Below are 5,146 nucleotides of genomic sequence, written 5' to 3' on the forward strand. Positions count from 1 at the left end.
GCGGAGCCAGGGGTTGAACTCAGGCCCTTGAGTTTGCCCGGGAAGCACTTATTCCACTGAGCCATCTCCCCAGCCCCCCTTAAACTATATTTTTAAGAGCTGGTCTTGCTATATTGCCTAACCAGCTCCAGTGATCCTCCTGCCTTAACCTTCTGAGTAGCTGGGAACACAGCTGTGTGCCACCACACCCTGCTTGATTTTTTTAAACTTTTAATTTCAAACTTACAATGAATTTGTAGTGAAATTTCCACATACTCTTTACCCAGAGACACTATTTGTAGCATTGTGTTGTGCTTGCTTTATTATCATTCTCTCCTCTATATAAATGTACACACACACACACACACACACACACACACCAAAACACTTTAGAATAAATTTCAGACGTGGTATCCCATTACTCCTTAAATATTTTAGTATTGTCCAAGATAAAAGCTATTTGGGGCTGGGGAGATGGCTCAGTAGAATAAGTACTTGCCTGGCAAGTACAAGGGCCTGAGTTCAATCCTCAGTTCCGCAAAAAAACCCCAAAACAAGATAAAAGCTATTTGCTTAGGAATCAATTCATTTTCAAAATCAGGATATTTAACATTAATATAGTAGTATTATTTACATCTACAGACCTTCACATTTCCCCAACTGCTCCACAATAATATTGGTGTTTTTTTTTTGTTTTTTTTTTTTTGTTTTTTTTCCTCTTTTTGAGACAGGGTCTACTCTGCAGTTCAGACTGACTTTGAAATCATTTTGTAGTCCAGGCTGGCCTCAAACTCTCACTGATTGCCCTGCCTCAGCTTCCTGTGTACTGGGATTACAGATGTGTGCCACCATGCTAAACCCCAGTAATATTCTTTATAAAACCTTTTTCTGGTCAGAATTCAGTCTACAAGACCACTGCAATTAGTTTCTTGCTTCCCTAGCCTCCTTGAGCAGGGAATAGTTCCACAGCCTTCCCGTGTCTTTGCCAAAGTACATGCATTTGACACTGACTTTTTTTTTTTTTTTTTTTTGTCGAAACCGGGGATTGAATTTAGACCCTTGTGTTTGCCAGGGAAGCACTTATTCTACTGAGCCATCTCCCCGGCCCCTTGACACTGACTTTGTGTGTCGTACGTGTGCGGTGCTCAGGACTCATCAGCTGTCTCTTTCAGGCTAAGCATGTGCTCTGCTACCAGGCCACACCCTCAGGCCCAACGTTAACACTGGGGAGTAGGCCAGCTATTTTGTGGATATTTTGTAGTTTATCTTATGTTTCCTCATAATTGGACTCATATTGTGCGCTTCTGGCATAAAGGCTACTTCCTTTTTTGTTGAATCAGGAATAGATCTACAATTTATATCCAAAAGTGTCTCCTGTACATTATTTTTCATACCTCACATTAGCTTTTTCATCACTATAACAAATACCTGAGATAGCCAGTTTAAAAACAGAGGTTTGCTCAGTTCTGGGGTGTCCTTCCATGGGGGGAAGGATAGAGAGCAGAGCGTGGAGGCCAGGCTCTTGGGCCAGACCAGCGAGGACTGGGGCCCCAGCGTGGAGGTGGGAAGGACCCGCAGGCAGCAGGGGGCGTCTGGACGCGGCATATTCTCCCCCAGTCCCTGCTGTGGGGAACTAACTTCCTGCTTTTTTTTTTTTTTTTTTTTTGTTGCTGTACGGGGGTTAGAAGTCGGGATCTTGCGCATGCCAGGCAGGCGCTTATGCCTCTGAGCTGTCTCCCCGGCCCGGGACCTAACTTCTTAGCACTAGAGTGCGTCCACGGTAAAAAATAAACTTGTTTTGCTTTAAAATTTCTGTCGCGGATGGATGCGTTTGTGAGATGTAACACAAGCAGCCGCCAGGGAAGGGGATCAAGAGTCGTCTACAAGTTTGCTTCCAGATCTGGTTTGCAGGTCCTACACGTTTCCGGGAGGCTGGGCTGGGGGTGCAGGACCGGGATCCGGACCTGGGCGGGACCTCAGCCTAGGCGGGACTGGGATCAGAATCCGGGCCGGATCTCGACCTGGAGCAGTGAAGAGCGGCGGAAGCTGGAATTGTGCACCGCGCCTCCGCCGGAACCAGCGGGCAGAGACCGTGAGCGCTGGACCGCGGGTGTGGGCGGATAGGGTTCGGGCCCGGGTCCTCTGCCCTCTTGGACCTAGGCTCCGCAGGAAGGGCCCGGCCCTAAGGCCCCGCCCCTCCGCGGCCCTGCAGGGGGTTGGGGAACGGGTGTGGTTGGGGTCGTGGGGGTACGGTGCCAGCACCACTCCTGCCCTGGAGACCTGGGAGTGCCTGGTGCAGCAGGCGCCCGGCTGCTCCAAGGTCCGCGTTTGCGCCACACGTTTTCCTCTGGACTTCACCGACCTTGAACCCAAACGCAAACCCAGGTTATCTCCTTCCTGAACTGGGGCAGCCTGCCTCCTCCCCTGCAGAGGCGTTTAGAGAGGACAATAACCTGTTTTGTAAAATATGAATTGTACTACAAGGTGAAGTGTGCTGTGGGAGAAAACCCAGCCCTGAAGAGAGAACAACGGCAGCATTAGGTTAAAAGAGAGGATCCATTGGACCAAGTTTCAAGGCCCAAGGCAGGAGTTTAGCTGAGGGGTGACTTTAAGGACTAGGTTGTTGGTTTGTTTCTGAGTCAGGTAGGTGAAATAACTCTGGCATAAGTGCCTGCCTGGTGAGTGCAAGGTCCTGAGGTTTTTTTTTTTTTCTTTGTTTGTTTTGTTTTTTTTTCCGAACCAGGCCCTTGCACTTGTGCACTTGTCAGGATTGAACTCAGGCCCTTGCACTTGTGCACTTGCCAGGCAAGTGCTTATTCTACTGAGCCATCTCCCCAGCCCCAAGGTCCTGAGTTTGATTCCTGATTAAAAAAAAAAAAAAAAGGCTGAGACAGGGTCTCGAAACTTAGCTCAGGTTGGCTTTGAACTCACTATGTACCCCAGGCTTTGGTCTTCCTACCTCCGCCTCCTACATGCTGGCATTACAAGCATGCACCATGCCTAATGTCCAGGCTTGCAGCTGCTTGCTGGGTAAACTGGACCCCGGTTGCTGCCCCCTCCCCAATTCTGGGAAGAAAGGACCTTAAGGAACAAAGCTGCTTAGCAAGGCAGTGGAGGTGAACCTCAGAATCATTACAGGATCCCTGGCTCTGAGATGGTGCTGCCTTGCTTTCCTGGGCCCCTGGCTGAGGGGTGCTGGTGTGGTTCCCAGGGAAAGCGGGTTACACAACTGAACTAAGGATTGCACAACCTGGTGGTATTTGTTTGGGGCTGGGCGGCAGCCCTCCCTTCTGTAGCTGCTCTGGCTTTTCCTCATGTTCATGCCAGTCTGGTCTCTCTGACCTGCACAGTAGGACCTCCTCTGAGGGATACACACACTTTCTAGGAGATTCCCTGGTCTCGCAGACTGGGCCCAAGTCTTATGATAGTGGAAGCAGGAGTTTTGCTCCTTCAGCATTTGGGGAGGTGATGAACAGGGAGTTTGGGGCACTTTAAGATGATTTATTTAGCCTTTAGCTTATCTTTAAGCCTGTTTATTTATTAAAATGTATTTGATACAGGGTCTCCCTATGCAGCTCGGACTTGTAGTGATCCTTTTGCTTTCAGCCTCCCCAGAGCAGGGATTGCAGGTGTTTGCCATTATACCTGGACTGAGTGGCTGGTTTAGTGTGCCCTGGGGCAGGGCAGGCACAACATGCAGTACCAGGGATTGAACCCTGGTCCCTGCTCTTGCCTAAGCAGGTGCTTAACCTGTTGAGAGATCTCGCAAGCCCTATTAAAGCTCCTTAAACAGAAGGAGTTCCTTGCTTCTTCAGGCTACAGGGTCCTACAAGGTGATGTTTCTGAGTCTTCTCACCCTGGCTACCCTGGGTTTCCTAGGGATTCCCGTCCCCACTGGCTGTGGCTCTGGGACTAGGGGCTGCCAGAAGCTGTAGTGAGAGTAGAGGTCTGTAGAGAGCCACCCTGTGCTCCTCAGGAGTCCTGCAGTGATCAGGCCTGGGTTGGGGTCTTCTGGGAATGTGCAGCCTGGTGCGGAGATGGCTGACTTCCTGGTTCTGGTTCTGTGAGGAACTGGGGAGCCTGGGCTTAGTGAAGGCGTGATCAGTGCTGTGGTGGATGTGCTCTTTGTGACCTCTTGCCACCTCTTCAGGGTGGGTGTACATTTCCTCTTCTCAGCAGTCCTGCCTGGGGGTACTTGCTGCACCAGTGTTTCCGCAAGGAACACGGGAGCAGGCCTAGCAAATGCCCCAGGAGGGAGAGAACTCTGGACTTCCAGGCCCAGTGGGGGGAACAGGACCCCTCCCGCCCCGCCCCGCAAGCGTCTTCATCTCAGTCTTGTCCTCAGGTTGTTTGTCCATCGGTACTTTTAGCTTTGGGGAATTTTTTTCTTTAATTGCCTTTTGCGACCTAGACATTGCCTTAGCAGCTAACCCCATCAGCCCAAGACATACCCAGAGCAGACCCTAATCTAGGCAGAGGCATTTGGGTCTTGCTCCCCTGTCACCACAGCCTTTCTGAAGATCCAGGGCCTGAAATGCCTGCTATTATCGGCCAGTCTCAGAGTACTGTCTGCTCCCACAGACTGCCAAAGGCACAGGCAGCAGTGGCAGTGTTTCGCTCTTACAGGTGGCAGAATGTTGTATCCCCCTCCCCACTGTAATTTAAAACCAACAGAAAATTCAGTGGCCTTATTTTTTTGGCAGAATGAGATGCAACTGGATATGAAACAAAACTCCAGAGTATTAGCATACGAATTTCCTGCCTTCTTAACATAATAGGATTTAAAACCTGCATTGAAGTAGCAAGGAAAAGAAAAACAAGTTTGGATATAGCATTTTCCTAGCATGTGGGAGATCTTGGATTCTATTCCCCAGGAACCATAAACAAACAAACAAACAAAAAAAAAAAAAAAAAAAAAGATAAGGGCCGACCAAATAGCTCAGAGGATTAAAGCGCCTGCTTAGGCAGACACAGGCAGGGGTTTGATCCTGGCCTGCTGTGCTGGATACATTCCCAGGAGCTGGTGATTGAGACTGGATGTGGTGGTGCACCCCTGTAATCCCAGCCCTTGGGAGGTTGAGCATAGGTTGATTACTATTAGTCTGATCTACATAGTAAGACCCTGTAGACTCTTACTAAAAAATACAAAAAAAAAAAAAAAAAAAAA

The 5,146-nt window shown here is 49.2% G+C and overlaps 1 protein-coding gene across 1 annotated transcript in view; it reads left to right on the forward strand.

The window, feature by feature from the left end:
* Positions 1 to 1,906: 1,906 nt before the first annotated feature.
* Positions 1,907 to 5,146, forward strand: part of Ephx1 (epoxide hydrolase 1) — a 26,868-nt gene continuing 23,628 nt past the window's right edge. The window contains exon 1 of the mRNA XM_004626902.2: positions 1,907 to 2,071. The gene's annotated coding sequence lies outside the window, so the exon portion shown is untranslated. The remainder of the gene's footprint in view (positions 2,072 to 5,146) is intronic.

This window comes from Octodon degus, unplaced genomic scaffold, assembly GCF_000260255.1.
Source record: "Octodon degus isolate 3935 unplaced genomic scaffold, OctDeg1.0 scaffold00017, whole genome shotgun sequence".
Classification (NCBI taxonomy): domain Eukaryota; kingdom Metazoa; phylum Chordata; class Mammalia; order Rodentia; family Octodontidae; genus Octodon; species Octodon degus.